At 38.8% G+C, this 17,246-nt stretch overlaps 1 protein-coding gene across 14 annotated transcripts in view; it reads left to right on the forward strand.

Moving 5' to 3' along the window:
• LOC140482942 (transcriptional-regulating factor 1-like) overlaps positions 1-17,246 on the forward strand; it is a 280,570-nt gene that overhangs the window by 150,927 nt on the left and 112,397 nt on the right. Inside the window, exon 1 of one of the 14 annotated variants that reach the window (XM_072580713.1) lies at positions 11,987-12,096. The exons of the other annotated variants lie outside the window; for them this stretch is intronic. The gene's annotated coding sequence lies outside the window, so the exon portion shown is untranslated. Of the gene's footprint in view, positions 1-11,986; positions 12,097-17,246 lie in introns of those variants that run through there. 14 annotated transcript variants of the gene reach the window in all.

Genomic DNA, 17,246 nt, shown 5'->3' on the forward strand with positions numbered 1-17,246 from the left:
AATTAAAGTTTGAAGAATCCTCCCATGTGAAAAAAAAATCACTAGTAAAGTTCTTAAATCCACAGTCCTTAGTGACCACTCCATCTCCTCCCAGTCGAGCGGAAACGAGCCAGTTCTCCAAAATCTCCGTCAGCAAATCCAACCTGAAAACAAAATTCAGTCTGTCCTTGTGCATCACTCCTCAAAGAAATCTGAATTCTTGTGCAAGGACAGTTAAATGCTTCAGAAAACTGACAAGAATTCCATCCTTCCAGAGATGCTTCAGATGGAAGATACCAATGCATCTGAGAGTGCACTGGTTGCAGCTGCAGCAGCAGGCTAGGTGAATGCAGCATTTTTTGCTGCTTTTGCTCCTGTTCTGCTGTTAAGTGTAACAAAGCCACCTGGCTGTTTTGATGTTAGTTTGATCAGTGAACTTTCATATCCCTTAAAATGACGAAAATACAAGGTAAAGCTCATGTGGTTTAATGTCCATAGGATGGCCACTGACAAAAGCGTACAGACCTCCTCTTCATTGTTGTTAGCTTCTTCTCTTCTCATGCTCATGACTCGGGAAGTGATTGAATCCATTGGATCGGGTTGTGGAGGGGTGGGTGGTGGTCCAAAGGCATGCTTTATCTGTGAATGGAGAAACTTGAGAGACTATCTTAGCTGCTGAAAATATCTTTGCATTTCCTGTCTCATTCCTTCCATGCCAAGGTGGTTATCAGTATGAAGACAGTCACATGTTGAACTACACTAAATTGTGTCTGCCTATTTCAACATCTCAGTCATCTTGGTGTCTGTTACTCTGTTCACTATTTACGACATTATCAAATTTTATACAATCCATAAACATCTAAATTGTACTGCTCAAACAATTCAGCCATTTATGAACAACAATCCATGGTCCTAAAATCCAACCCTCGGGTACACCATTCAGGTTATTCAAAAATTATTTTCAACTAACAAATTGATACTTGGCTAATGTGAAAGCTTTCAGGGAAAGCATTTCAAAACTCTGGAACAGCAAGAAAAAAACAATGTTTCCTGTGCTTTAGCAATTGAAGAGGCAGTTTCAGTTCAGATTTAAATCTCAAATATTCGTGGGAAACAAATGCTGAATATTTTAAAATACGTTCTCCAAATGAAACTTCCCAAATAAAACAGTCAGAATTACAGCTTTGGTAGAGATCAACATTCTTTGAATTTGCAATGTGCATGGGGCCAGTGAAGTCATAATAATTAATAGAACAGAAACAGCTCAGCCTCAAGTTCTAATATTCTCTTGAATCTCAACAAAACATTAAACTCAAAATGCGCTCCTCTTTTTGTGAACACTCTGCATTAAAAACACAGCAGCAAAGATATTTTAATACAACACTCTCATCTGGCTAAAGCATCAATCAGTGGCTCAAGGCACTCAATCCATTAATTTTAAGGTTATAAGTTTGATAATTTTAAAATGAACAATGCATAATTTCAATGTTAAAAGCAAAGTCTGTCCCATTGCATAGCCCATAAAACATGATGAATTGAGATCTCGATTCAAACCAGACAAAACAGTTACTTAAAAGGATTTTCCAAACCAGTATTTTAACAAACTAAACTTTTTAACATCAAACACTCTCAGCACAATTTACATTGAAGCTTTCCTTTTTCAACCCAAATTTTTGTACAACCTTAATTTCAGTGTTTTCTCATTTTTCTTCTTTGTTTTTTTCATTGTCTCACTGAAATTCCATTTAGAAAGACCTAGCAGCAGAGCCCATGGCACCGCAGTTCAAGCCACACTCTTTCCCCCAGAATAAAGACTCTCAGAGCCTCAAATTTCGCCACTAGGGTACTTGAGCCCCTTTCTCACTTTACTCCTCACAGGGAGCCTGAATCCCACTCAAACACAGGAAATCCGAATCCCACTCGAGCACAGGGAGCCCGAATCCCAGTCAAACACAGGGAGCCCGAATCCCAGCCAAACACAGAGCTCAAAGCTCACTTAAACACAGAAAGCTCGAACCTCAGCAAAGTTTGAAGGACTTGAACCTCAAATCAACCCACCCAGTAGACTCAAATCCCAATATCGCGCAGAGGACTCAAACCTCAATCACACCAACCCAAGGGGACTCCAACACCAGTATCACACAGATGAGCCAAACCTCAAATCATATTCCCCTCCCCAATACAGTGTAGAGCACTTGAACCTCTACCTGCCGCCGTGCTTGCGAAATTGTGTGTCTCAACTGAGCTAATTACTGTTCAAGGAATCCGTAGAATAGAGAGCGATTGAATGAGGGGACTATCTCTGGCCCACAGGAATATCAAGAGGAACCAAGGTTTAAAATCTTCTCTTGCGATTCTGGTATTCCAGGTGGCCACTGACACTGTCAGATCCATTTGTTTGGATCCTGCCAACTACACCAATTATTGTCCCATTTCTCCCCCCCCCCCCCTCAGTCGAAGCAAAACACTCAGAGACACAGTGGTTTTACCCCCTTCATCTTTATTCCAGGCCCTGGAGGGAGAAAGAATAATTGTCCGTGTGCACAGAGACAAGAGTTCATGGTCTTCTCTGGAACAGCAGTTTCTCAGTGAGCTATGCCATCATTTTACAGGGAGGAGCATCCAGATAAGGCATCATACGTATTAATTGGGTGACTGTTACAATCAGCAAGTGTCAATAGTGAAGATTAAGCCATCTGCTGTTACACGATAAATAAATGACTTCACATAATGAATATTTTTCACCTTGTTAAACTCACTTCACCATACTGATTGCTTGCAATGTTGTTCAATGGCCCTACATAATGTATGTTTTTCCACTTTTTTAACCCATTACCTTTGTCTCTAGCACCCCATTGTTAACTGTAAGTTCTTATCTGATCTGAGTCATGCTCAGCTGAATCTCTGGTTTCCCAAAAGTCAGAACTTAACTCTTTCCCTGCCTGCTTCTTCCCTATTCACATTTTCAGGAGCAGGTACACTATTCATGACAGGTGTTGTTACTGGTTAATAAGTGAGGAAAACACTAGATTTATTTTCAAGAGACAGAACATTAGAAAGCAGTGAAATTAGGTTAAAACTACAGAATCTTGGTTGGATCATATGTGGAGTACTGTGAACAGTTCTGATCACCCTATTATAAAAGGACATGGATGCACTGGAAAAGGTGAAGGCAACATTCACTGGTTAAAAACAACTATAGTGAACTTTGCTTTTCTTTGTCCTCCATAAAGAGAAGATTGACAGGTGACATGATGGGGGTATTTAACACTCTGCAAGTGTTTGGTAAAGTAGATTGTGGTGTGAGTGTTCGGGATAATGTACACAAGAGTGTAAGTATGAGGCACAAACTTATAATAAATTCACTTATGAATTTGCAGAAACATTTTTACTCAGATAATGGTTCGAATCTTGAACTTATCACCACAAAGCATATTTTAGGAAGCTAGCATAATAGTCGTGTTTTTTGAAATGAATCATTTATTGTTGCGTATTCAATTTAAAAAACAGTGAAAAGTGTGCACCCTCACCCTACATTGGCACCATGCACATTAACTTTGAATAAGATTTAAAAAACAAACTTTGAGCGTCCAACGTTTTCTTCTCCACTGCTTCAGTCCTGCTCTGGGCATCCCAGCCCACACCATGTCGATACCAGAATCCTGCTCTGGGCTTCCCAGCCCATGCCATGCCACCGCAAGGAGCCAACTCCATGCAGAAGCGAGAGTCCCGCTCCAGGCTTCCCACTGAAGAGTTCTCTAATCAGGTCAGTTTGGGAAAACAAAAAGGAAGAAGGAAAAAGAAAATAAGTGGATTAGTAAGACATGCCCAGCTACACGAACCCGGATGCTGCCTGCTCAGCAGCCGCCACCTTGTATATTTAAGGGGAAGCTGGATAAATATATGGAGGACAGAGGAATAGTATGGCATTTTGGTGGACTTCAATGAAGAAGGGTGTAATGAGGTTTGTGTGGAATTTGCAGCCTGGTATTGATCTCTTGGACTGCCTCATCTGTTTGTGTTCTTAGGTTTGTGCAGTGTGATGTTGATAAAATAGACTGTGGTCAAAGTGTTGGGGATAATGTAAGGCAATTTTGGCAATGTAAGGTAAATTCAAGGCATTTCATTTTAAAATGCCTGTTCTCCAAATTCGAAGTGACTTCAGTGATACTGAGAGTGTCAAGTCAGTATGAAATGTGTCAACAATCAAATAAACTGAGGTCGAGGTGCCATTCTGGTTCAGTAAAATTAGCTTGCTTGTGTCTGAACTACACAGACCAGGAAGGTTTGACCTTTTGTCTGCATTAATATCAGTCACGCTTTTGTACTCTGCTTAATAGAAGAATTAACCAAGTGGTCTTGTCCTTAAAGCATTTTCTTCTTGTAACTTAGTCTGGAATTGTACTTGGGAGGTTACTGTGTGAGCACAATATTGAAGTTCATTATGATGCCGTTTATGATTGCATCATCACGGTAGAGACAAGTATTGCTTCAAACAAAAACTCCAAGAAACTATAAATGGTTTGAAACAAAATTTTAAGCAGCTAGAAGACTGACAATTGAAATTGAACAGGTACATACTGGTGTGAAATTGGGAGATAATGCAGAAGCTGTTAAGCTAGATGGGGTCTCCAAGGGTCTCCAAATGACATGAAATTTGATAGTGACCATATGAAAACCTTGCGAAACAATCAGAATATTAAACCACGTTGCCAAATCTTGATAATTCAAAGAGCGTGTCTTCCATTCTCTTCACGTGTTCTGAACCTCTACACAAACTGTGTATGAAAAGGTGCAAACGCATTGGCTGCCCACCAGTTGCCCACAAGACTGGTAAAATGACACATTACTGTGTTTAGATGGTGCTGTTTAAGGAATGGATGTTGGCTAGGATATTGAGTGAGTTCCTTGCTGTTTATAAAACAAAAATCCACCATCTCTCTCCAAGAAGGAGTTTTACTGTGAAGCAATGCTCATTTGTAAAGTTGAATCCATTGTACACAAGCTCCAGTTAAGAGAGTTTGTGATAAGTATAATTTTGAAATTCTTCATTAATAAAACTGAAGTTAGATATTGAGAGATTCGAGGACTAGAGGGCATAATCTCAAAGTTAGGGACCACTCATATTAGGACAGATGAGAAGAAGTTTCATCTTCTGTGGTAATAAATCTGTGAAATTCTTTACTTCAGAGGTTTTGGAGGCTTGGTTATTAAGTATATTAAAGACTGAGAGATTTCGAACCATTGAGGGACAGTTGGAATCGGCAATTGAGAATTACTCCATTAGCCATTGTTTCAACACAGAAGAGCTGAATCAAGTCACCCTTTCTATTTTTGTATTTGCAATGCAGTAAAATTAAACCATTTCAAGACCCTCAAAGTTCACCCTACTGGTTCCTAACCTCTTGGCCAAATAAGCAGTTCCAGACACTGATATGCATTGTAAACAAAAGACATAGCAATTTATTAACAATCTAGTAGCTTTAGCACAGTAAAGTTAAACAAGAGATAATCTAATTGAGTGCTTTAAAGTCAAAAGCCTTTACTTTCAGCTCCATTAACGCGAAAGACACACAGACAAACAAACATAATTAACAGCTCGATGAAAGAAAATAACAAAACTGTCCAGATTACTTCAGTGGTTTTGACGATATGTTGTCCCATAGAGTTTCGATGATAGGTTCTTGGCTGATTTTTCTTTTTGAATTTATCCATCAGTCATCTTTACAATTTAGTCACATAAAGGCAATAATACCTGTAACTTAGTTTTCTATTCTCTGAGCTTCCAAGAGCTGCTCACGGCAGGCTAGGCAGGGAGATTTCAAATCTTTGTTTTACCATTAACAGCCAGATTATTATCCCATTAAAAAGCACGTCCAAAACCCAATTTGAACTCTGACCATTCCTTGACTGACTGATCATCTCCTCCCGAAGATCTGAGTTACAATTCAGTATTTGCCATCTTCTTGAGCATAAGGGCTTTTCCAGACTTGCCAGAACCAAGTACAGACCAACTTCTGCCATCTATATAAACATAATGCTCTTTCCCAGTTTTGAAGCATGTGCAGAACCTTTTGATCAGGAACTAACCTGCAATTAACTTATTGGCCTAGCCTCGCGAATAAGCAAAAGCTTGTTTGATCTGCTTTTCTTTTAATCCAAGTTGTTACTCATACTCCAAAACGTCATTGCTCCAAACCAAAATTGATGAAAGTTTAAAAAAAATAAAATTAATGAAAATTCAATGAGGGCTGTAACCCCATGATCTCATTCAATGGTGGATCAAACTTGTTGGGATGAATAGCCAACTTCTGCCCCTACATCTTTGATCATAAACCTATTTTGTTCTCTCTTATTGTATATTACAAATTGAAGGCCAGGTGATGAATTGTTTTGGAACTGAACCACATAGTGGGTTTTGAAATTAGTCAACATACAATGGTTTTGATTTATGTGCGAACTAAATTACAATATTAGACCATTAACCCAGGCGATGTGTTGGAATTCCAAGTGCTATTTCCTGTCTTCTAAATCTATTATTAATTAGGTTATCATTGTCTGGGAGTGAGGGACAGAAGGAAAAAATGAAGCAAATGCACAAGATAAAAGGCTTTTACTTTGTAGAAAAAGGAACTTTCTTTTCATTTAAAAAGTGATGGGAGAAGTGGGAACATCAAGTGGCTGAATCATGCCAAGAAGGGTGCACTTTGAGGGTCTTGGAATGGTTTAATTTTACTGTATTGCAAATACAAAAATAGAAAGGGTGATTTGGTTCAGCTCTTCTGTGTTGAAACAATGGCTAATGGGGTAATTCTCAATGCCAAGTTCCCGTTTTGCCGATTCCAACTATCCCTCAATGATTCCAGGTCTGTGCTGAGTCTCTTGAACTCAAAGTTTGTTTCACTTGACTTCAGGTTTCTTTGTCACTTTGATATTTTCTTTTTCCATGGTTCCCAGTCTCATGATTTGAATAAATAGTTTGGTTTGACCTATTCTGAACCCAGTTCAAGCAGGCAGCTCACCACCACCTTCTCAAGTGCAACTTGGGACAGGAATTACATGCTGGCCCAGTCAGTGGTGCCCACATCCCACAAATGAATTAGAGAAAAGAATTGCCATCGCTTTACTCCTCGGTCATATCTTTTAACCGCCTGCTTCCATTTTACAACTCATCTTCATTCCATTTCTAAAGTTTGGGACAAGCTCTCAATTCTTCATTCACGAATATCTTTGTGTGTGATATGATGAAAGGCAGTATTTACTACAGCATTTGTCAGAGAACATCCCCTTTATCTTGACACGCTAGCTGACCAAGCAGTTGCCAAGGTTATCTCCCTTTCAATCTATTTTGGAGTCGTGATGAATTTTTATTTGAAACTTCTTCATGAAGTATCACGTGGGAGTCTCGTATTGTCCGTAGATGCACCCTTATCCTCTCTGCTGATGACCTTTTCAAAGAAAGGTAAAGTAGATCATTCAGACATAACCCATCCTTCACAAATCAATGCTGCCTCTCTTCATTCAGCTTGAAATTGCTAAAATGTTTGGTCAACTTGTCTCCAGTGGTCGATGGATTCCAGTAATATTCTCTAAACGGAAAGATCCAGAGTTACCTAGGTTTTCTCAACTTCCTTTCCAAAATAATTTGCTTTGAAATGAGTGGATCAGTGGAAATACTCTCTGTATGTGATATTATGGTTGTCCGATTTTGTGATGAAACATTACAGGGCTATAGGAAAGAGCAGAGGAATGAGATTGACTGGTCAGCTCCACCAAAGAGCAAATTGAGCCACAAAGTATTGAATTGTTTCCTTTTTATCCTGTGTAAGCCTATGTTTCTATGCCACAGTTTGCTGATACAACACTTTACTCGACCAAAAACCACATGTATCAACTTTGTGGAGCAGACAATTCTGTTTCAAAGTTTAAAAAGACTTGAGTGTGCTGATTCTCTTCCACGTATACGAGTTGTAGAACAAAACAATAGTTTGTGTTGACGTGTGTCGCTTTATGTTGAACTTGAATAAAATCCTGGCTTGATCTGAGCAGGATTGTTGTGTCCACTTTGAGGCATCACAGTTTAGAAAAGATGTGAAAGCATTAGCAAGCATACAGAATAGATTTACCAGAATAGTTACGAGGATGAGAGACCTCTATTACATGGTTAGTTTGGAAAAGTTGGGACTGTTTTACCTTGGTGAAGAGTAGGTTGAGAAGAGGTTCAAGAGGCATTCAAAATCATGAGTCCATTGTATGATCGATCTTTAAAATAGGTAAGAGATTTCAATAGTCTGATCATTTATGGAAACTGGTTAACAAAATATTTCCCACAAAGCATAGCATTGCAAATAAAAACAGAGAACATAATGTTTAACTCCATAGTATGAGCTGAAGTGAAAATTGAAAGTATCATGAGGCAATTGTCTCATTTTTAACATCTATCTAAAATTCGAAAAATTTGTTAGATTAAGGTAGTTGCTGAGTTGTACTCTGGATTTTTCTCAAGTCCCACTTCAGGAACTCTGGTAACTTTTCCACATTATACTCTGGCAACAGCAGCTACATATTCTTCACATGGCAGGACATGGAATAGTTTGCCAGCAATTTGAGTGGAAATGCTTTGTGTATCTGAAAAATATTATACCATGCCAGAAAAAATTGCATATAAATTTATTTTAAAGATAAATTTGGGAAGAAATTGTGCTATGTTAGCGAAATAGACCTTCAGATCTTTAAAAAAGAAGTATTATTTAAGACGGATGCATTCTGCGGTATTGGTTAATTGATGCAACAAGCATCTTCCATTTTGGTTATCTGTCCTGAAGACACATGGATCTGTTTAAATAGGTCTGACTTAGAATGACTTAAGAAGTGAAAAGCAAAGGTTTTGTAGCATTTTTGGATGAACAGTTTGTCATAACAAACATAATTGCTCAGAGTTGCTGTCTGTCTCATTGTACAATCAGTATGGGGTGTAACAGAACATCTCATTGTTTATAATGTGGCTCAAGTGATAATGCATGCAGGTGTAAGGACAAGGTCAAAGCAGGAAGTAATGTTCCTGAAGACTAGGTAGTCCAAAATTAGAGTTCACAGTCTAAGTATGTGGGGTAGGCCATTTAGGACTTAGATGAGGGGAAATTTCCTTATCCAGGGAGTGGTGACCCTGTGGAATTTTTTGCCACAGAAAGCATTTGAGGCCAAACCATGAATGTTTTCAAGAAGATGATTGATCTAGTTCCTGTGGCTAAAAGGATCAAAGACATAGGGAGAAAGCAAGAACAGGGCACTGAGTTGAATGATCAGACAAGTTATACTGAATGGCAGAGCAGACTCGAGGGGCTGAATGGCCTTCTGCTTTTTATAGTCAGGTTTTACCATCTCCCAATAAAAAGCAGTATTTGAATTTAGGTCCTTCCTTTTAATAATAATGTCATGGTCAAATGAGGAAGTTTGATTCAACAAATGCAAGATCAAACAAGACTTGTTCAATGTATCTGCAATCCTCATCATCCTTTGTTTTAATGATTATGGAGAGAAAGGAAGTAGCCTTCAATTGAGACCCCTTTCAATTTGCATGTAAAAGTTTCATTGGTTTTGATGTAAGAGAGAACAGTGTACTGGAGAAAGCTGTAACAAATTTTGTTTAAGTGAGGTGATTTTATAATTTGACTGTCTGGGCAATAAGAAAGTTGCTGAATTGTTATGAAGGCTTAATATTTAATATTCTTTTGAGAGAAAGTATTGAACAGTGTGGAAATATTAATTATTCCAAATTCTCTTAGGCATTTGGATTCTTTGTGGTTTGTAAGGTCACTTTGGAAATTGGCACATTTTTAAGAAGACATTTCTTGGAAATCACATAGTTTGATCTAATTGCTTGACTCTGTTCTGGGAAGATGGGTTACTGAATTTGACATTGCAAGAGTTGGTTTTGCTTGAAAATTGTTTTGGTTTTCAATTGAAGGAAAGGGTGCCCAACTCCTCTGTACTTTTCTGTGACATCCTTTTTGTGAGTCCCATGTGATTAAGAAAGGAATGTAGCATAGGAATCTCAGTTGGGGATCAGATAGGTCACCTCGATGGCATTGCTGCTTTTTTTTTAATTCACTCATGGGATGTGGGCGTAGTTGGCTGTGCCAACATTTATTATCCATTCCTTTCGACTTTGAGAAAGTGGTGACAAGTTTTCTTGACCCACTTGCATTCCAATTGGTGTAGCGAGTGAGGGAACTCCAGGAATTTGACCCAGTGACACCAAAGAAACCACAATATATTTTCAAGTCAGGATGGTAAGTGGCTTGGAGGGGAACTTGTACGTGGTGGTGTTCCCGTGTATGTGCTCTCCCTGCTCTTCTAGATGTTAATGGCTGTGGATTTGGAATGTGGTCTCTAAGGTGTCTTGTTGAATTACTGCAATGTATCTTGTAGTTGGTACACACTACTGGCACTCTGTCAGTGGCAGTAAGAAAGAACATCTGTACAAATGATGCAAATCAAGTGGGAAGCTTTGCCTCTTGAGTGTTGGAACTGCACTCATCCAGGCAAGTGCAGAGTATTCCATTCCATTCCTGACTTTTGCCAAGTAATAGACATGCTGTGAGGAACCGGGAGCAGTGTTCCCTCTAATCTACCTCTGTGTCCATGTGCAGCTGCTCTGCGCAAGCATTGACTCCGGTTCAGGAATTTGCTTTCACATATCTGCCTCAGAAGCTCTTGCAACTAGAACAAAAATTAGAGGGAGCGCTGGTCTGGAAGTGCATTGTCTGCTGCAAGATTCCTTGCCTTGTCCATTGTCACTTTTGTTAACTATGAGTTTTAATCTGGTGCATCAATAATTTAATGTCATCTTCTCTATTCTGACTTGGTTAATTAGTTTTGAGCCAAAACCATTCTTTTGCTTTTGCCTTCCTGACACTGAACAGGGAGACTGGTAGTGAATATTTTCCTTTTGTTGAAGCATGTTACTCCATCATTTTGGGTTTGTGTGGCTCAACTGCTTGCTGTTTTAAATCTTGGTGGGAATTTAAGTATTTGCTTATTTATGCTGACGTGCCACTATTTAACACCCATGAATAGCTTCCTGCGGTCGTGTGACTTTTCTGGGTATTTGTATTGAGTTGAGCAATTAATACTGAATTGTGTGTTGACAATTTAGCCTATAGTTGCTGGGAATTAAAATGACTGCTACAGGTTAAAGAGGTGCTTGGAAGCAAAATTTGAGATGGAAATGAAAATAAAATTGAGGCTTGGAGATGTTGCAAGAGTTCATGGGATCAAACAACGCTGAAGGAGGCAATTTGTGTGATTATATCTGCATCAACTCTTCATTTTTAAAACGAGCTGTCCACTTAGATCCACTCCCATGGTCTATCCCAACAGTCCTGAAAACTCCTTTGCCATTATACATCCAATTTCAATTTCATAGTTGGTAATTTCTCTTCTTTCCCCAGCTTTTTAGGCAGTGCATTCGCAACCATTATACTTGTTGTACACAGAATTTTTTTTTTTCCCTTTTTGCTTGAAATGAACTTAATAAATAAGAATTTGAGAAACATGAATAGCAGCTGAAAGGAAGTGATTTGTCTGTTCATTTTAGGTCCTTTTTCCTATTTTAAAAGCATATCTACATTACAGCATATTTAACTGCTCTGGTTTAATGTTGTAATGCAATTTGGGTACAGCCACTTTATCAAGACATTCAAGTGTTTACCTTACATGGACTTGCAAGTTCAGGATTAATGTTTTATAACAGTTATTTACCCCTTTTTGCATTGTCATGGGAACCAGTTGTCACTAAGCAACTATCTTCAGTCAAGAGAGAGGCAGTCAGAGATGATCACTGAGAGCAACAATGCTCCATGACCAGCTGATGGGAGGTGTGCAGCAGGGCTGGCTGCATTTGGAGCATTTTATTGATTGAACCTTCAACCCTGTAGTTGGGAAACTGGCATTCTACACCGTCTACTTACAGGCCAGCCTTCATTGTAATTAATTTGTGTTTGCTCTTGAGATTACTCTGCCAGTCACAGGAACTGACATCCATGAAACAAAATTTCACACTTGCACAGATGGAAAAGGTGCACAGAGCCAGAACCTATGATGATCACAAAAATCGTAAGACTTCGGGCAATCTTATTTTGTTTAAAAATTATCAGTTCATAAGTTGAGGGCAGTAGTGTATTATTTTAAGATGTAGCCATTTGTCAGTGGGGGTGAGGTCTGTGGGGCAAGATGGAGAAAGATTATGCTGATAATTCAGTTTTTTTTTTACTTGTGAAGCAGTACAATGGTGTGGTGCTCCCAGTGTAATACTGTGAGATCTCCATGATAATGTGAGACCTCCAAGACATCAATACATGTATATTACATGTAATTAAATATTTATTTATCTCCAGGATAATTACCACAGTACAGTAGACAAACATGAATAGTCTGAAGTGTTTTGGGTGTTGACATAGATTGTCTTAGGTGATGAACTTTTGTGAGGTTACATTATCAATTCATGGGCAAATCTGGAGCATTTTTGTGCTTGACCATTTTCAACAGGTCACAACTGTCCATGTGCAGGTTTAGTTGTGGATTAAAATACAGGCTCACCCATAACTTGATGCCAAACTGCGCAGCAACTGTGACAGAATTTGGAATAAATGATGGCTCAATAATACTTGTGTCTTTGCATGGATGCATTTTCATTGCAACTTTTTGACCCATAGGTAATTCAATATGTTTCACAGCCAATTAAGTTTTTTTGACATTACTGTTATTCTGTCCAAACATTTGGCTGAAGGCTTACTGATGTCATTGGCATGTAGTAGTAAGGAAATGGAGGAAAGAAATGACAAAATATTGCGCAATCGAGGCATACCAATGGTGATTGTACCAAAATGGTAACAAAAGCTGTACCCACAGTAGGAGATAACAAAACAATTGTCATCTCATAGTTAGAATAACAAATGCATAACATCTGTAAGCTACATGTATTGATGCACAGCCTCAATAACTTTATAATATTAAACTGATGAGCAAAGCGCTGGCCTTAATGTAGAATTAGGTAATCATCAGAAATGACAACATTTTCTGGACTATCTATGGAAAAATGATGCATGAAATCTACCCATAGTGTGCAGATTTTGTGTGTGTTCTTGATTGGTCTACAAGAACAGTTCGTGTTCAAGCAATGTCAAATATCGAGGGTGAGAAGTTATGCTGGATGTATTTTAATTTGAAAATAAGAAATGGGAACTGACCATAATTGGAAACTTCACAGACTAAAGTGAGGGGGTGAGTGTACATCTCATGGATATGTATTGAAACATGCTGTTTGTTGTGTCTTTGAAGTTAGCAGAATGGATACTTCCTGAGGACCGCATGCTGAATTTGAAAGAAAGAAAAAATTGTTAAAGCAATCAATTGCATTCAATTTAAAATTGTGCAAATTAAGCAAAGATTAATTTTCTCTGCAATTCTGGGTTGAGTAATTGAAAACAAAATGTTGACAGTATCATTCTGATATGGTATGTTGAAGGATTCAGTGCACTTTTTGAGGCAGAATAGAATGTGGATTTGTTTCCACACAGTGAATCGCACATCTAATCATGTCACTGAAATATATGAAGTGGATTTGGGCGCTTCAGGATCCAAAGCTGATGGTAATCCTAATATATGTTTTAGGTTCTAACCTGCTTCTAGGCCCTTGTGTTATAGAATGATTTTTGCCAAGAAACCAAAGGTGATGTGAAGGAAAATGCCATCTCTCTCCTCTGAAGACCAACAGTAGTTACAAAATCTCAGAAAAGTATGCCAAATTTACATCAACTAGAAGGTTTATGCAGGGTATGGGAATTAGCTGCAGCATCAAGAATGACAAGTCTAGAATCTATTCAATTCAAATCATGAAATCACAGAATCCCTACTGTGTGGAAGTCGGCTCATTTGGCCCATAGAGTCCACATCAACCCTCCAAAAAGCATCCAAACCAGACCCCTCCACCCCATCATTTAACCCTGCATGACCCTGGTACTATGGGCAATTTAGCATGGCCAGTCCACTTAAGCTGTACATCTTTGGACAGTGGGAGGAAACTGAAACACTTGGAGGAAACTCACATAGAAACAGGGAGAACGTTTTAAAAAGTTTGCAATGACTGGGTGAATCTTATCAGTCTCCAAATAGAATGAAGCAAATGGAGTAGGAAGTGTTTTGAAAGGTAGTATTGAGGAGCAAAAACTTCAGAGCAGTGATACTAGGGGATTTTACTTAGATTAATGCAGACTCAGTAAGTAAAAGTATTGAGGGTAGAAACGGTTATTGGCTTCTGAAGTGCACTCAGGAGAATTTTCCTGATCAATTAAGCAAGGCAGAATTATTTGATCTGCTTCTGGAAAATCAAGTTGGTCAACTGAAGAGAATGTCATTTTGAGAACGTTTATGGAAAAAATGATGGTATCAGAATGTTTAAGGTAGCCATGGACAAATGAGCTTTCTGGATATTTTTAATCAATGTGTTCAGGTCTGTTTTGACATACCTGTGGAATAGATGGGAATTGAACCTGGGCCTCTTGTCTTAGATAAAGGAACGCTACCACTGAACAACAAGACGCCTAAGACGAGCTTTCCCAAGTATAAGTACTTGATTGGAGGAAGATCCATGTTGTGGTGAAAATGGATCAGTCCCAGCTAATTTGGGGTCAGATCGGCAGGGAAAGCTTAAGTGAATAATGTGGCCTTAAATTGATTTGACTCTTGTTTATCATTGAGATGTATCCTCACAAAGGGGAAAAAGAGTTCCGTATATTTTAGCGTTAGATAAGATAAAGGAGGAGTTAGTCAGATGGCACAAATTAGAAGAGTTAGACAGATGCCAGATTGATAATACAAAGTTAGAACTCAGCTGAATGTACACAATTCTGAGGAGAAGTGAAGTAAATAAGAGCAGTCAAGCGAGACTATGAAAAGATACTGGCAGCCAATGCAAGAGGGAATCCAAAATTTTCTTACAGTCATGATACTAATGAAAGAAAAGTGAGAGGAGGGCTGGAGCCAGTTTTGTAGGTGAAGTGCTTGGCAGTGGCAATAATTTAATATTTCTTCAGCTTTTTCCTCGGTAAAATCAATGCAAAGTCAAAATCCAAGAGCCGGTAGTTTAAAATGATTTAAGTCTTACAAAATGGTTATCACGAGTCGCATGATTTGTCTTGAGCATTCACAGAGCAACTGATAACTTGGTTGAGAGTTTATCACAAAGTGTCATTAAAGAATGCAAGGAATTCCAGGACTGGGCTTTGGAAGTTCAAAAGATGTGAAAACTTGAAGCTGCTGCTGAACCTAAGGGACATCACAAGGAATTCCAGCATAATTGACTGTACTTTGTGTGACACTTGTATTATGGATGCAAAGTTGGTTGAGTGTAGGCAACAGTTGGGAGCACTTTTTTTTCAGTTTGGGGGATGGCTGTTAGTGGTGTTCCCTAGGATTATTACTAGGACCATAGCTTTTCTTGATATGCAATTGATATTGTCACTAAGGTATTCAGAGCACAATTTCAAAATTTGCAGAAATTACGAATGTTCTAAATGTAGTGAGTTCTACGATGGTTGGTGTTAAACTTCAAGAGAACGTAGATAAATTGATGGAATGGACTGACACGTCAGAATAAATTTACTGCAGCAAAATGTGAAAGTGCTTTGTTTTAAACACGAGTAGGGAGAAGAAAAATGAAACCAGGGTGCATATGTGAAAATGCATTATCCATAACATTTCTACCTGACAAAATATATATGAAGTATTCTAAATTTGAAATAACGAATCAAGTAAAGCTCAATATCAACGGAATAACAGTGGAATAAATTCTTTGGTATATAAAACTGTTTTCTTGCATAAACTGCATCGAGCTGAGCAAAACCGTTTGTCTTGATTTTATTAGACAGCTTTTGAGTCACTTTGAGATTCAGATCCTCATTCAGTCATTGGAGCCTCTGATCAGACCAGGAATTTAACAGCTGGCTCTCAAACCTTGGCAACTCATGGTGATTTGCTAAATGAACTGTCAAGTCATAGAGTCATAGAGATGTACAGCACAGAAACAGACCCTTTGTCCAACTTGTCCATGCCGACCAGATATCCCAACCTAATCTAGTCCCACCTGCCAGCATCTGGCCCACATCCCTCCAAACCCTTCCTATTCATATATCCATCCAGATACCTTTTAAATGTTGCAATTGTATTAGCCTCTACCACTTCCTCTGGCAGCTCATTCCATACACGTACCACCTTCTGCTTGAAAAAATTGCCCCTTAGGTCTCTTTTATATCTTTCCCCATCACCCTAAACCTATGCCCTCTAGTTCTGGTCTTCCCTCACTCCAGGGAAAAGACTTTGTCTATTTATCCTATCCATGCCCCTCATCATTTTATAAATCTCTATAAGGTCACCCCTCAGCCTCTGATGCTCCAGGGAAAACATTCTAGCCTATTCAATCTCTCCCTGTAGCTCAAATCTTCCAACCCTGGCAACATTCATGTAAATCTTTTCTGAACCCTTTCAAGTTCGATCCATCTCCAGAGCTACGTAAGCTTCCAAAAGGCCAGGAAGACAGCAAACTACCTTTCTCTGTATAATCCACCGTCACACACCACGTCTGATGGTTTTAGAAAGGGACCCAGGTGAATCCAGAATGAAAACAGAAAGAACTGCAGATGCTGTAAATCAGAAGCAAAAACAGAAACCGCTGGAAAAACTCAATGGGTCTGCCAGCATCTGCAGAAAGAAATCAGTCAACGTTTCAGGTCGAGCGAACTCTTGTTCTGAGGAAGGGCCATTGACTCAAAACGCTAAACCTCTCCACGGATGCTGCCAGACCCACCGAGCGCCCCCAGCAATTTGTGCCTTCGCCTCTGGATCCAGAAGGAAGTCCTCAAGTGATCAGCAACCCATGTTCTTACATATCTGGCAATCTAAGATCCAGAATGGGAAACAAAGTTTCAAAAAATTAAGGAGCACTTTTCTTTCATGCATACATGCCACACAAATAATTAAAGAGTTAAGCAAATGGAGTTAAATGACATTTTATGAAATCTATCCATGAGTTGTTCTTGAACAACTACAGTTTTCAATTATACAATAAGGTTCGTCTCCCTTACTTTGATGATTCATTAAAAGGTTTTATTCTGTCGGTCATGGAGAAGGGGCTGCACATGTTGAACTTGAAGTGGAAACTGTGTTAAAGTGTGAATGTTTTCATTTCTGAACATTATATCAGGTTCAGC

Source organism: Chiloscyllium punctatum, chromosome 11 (assembly GCF_047496795.1).
Source record: "Chiloscyllium punctatum isolate Juve2018m chromosome 11, sChiPun1.3, whole genome shotgun sequence".
NCBI lineage: Eukaryota > Metazoa > Chordata > Chondrichthyes > Orectolobiformes > Hemiscylliidae > Chiloscyllium > Chiloscyllium punctatum.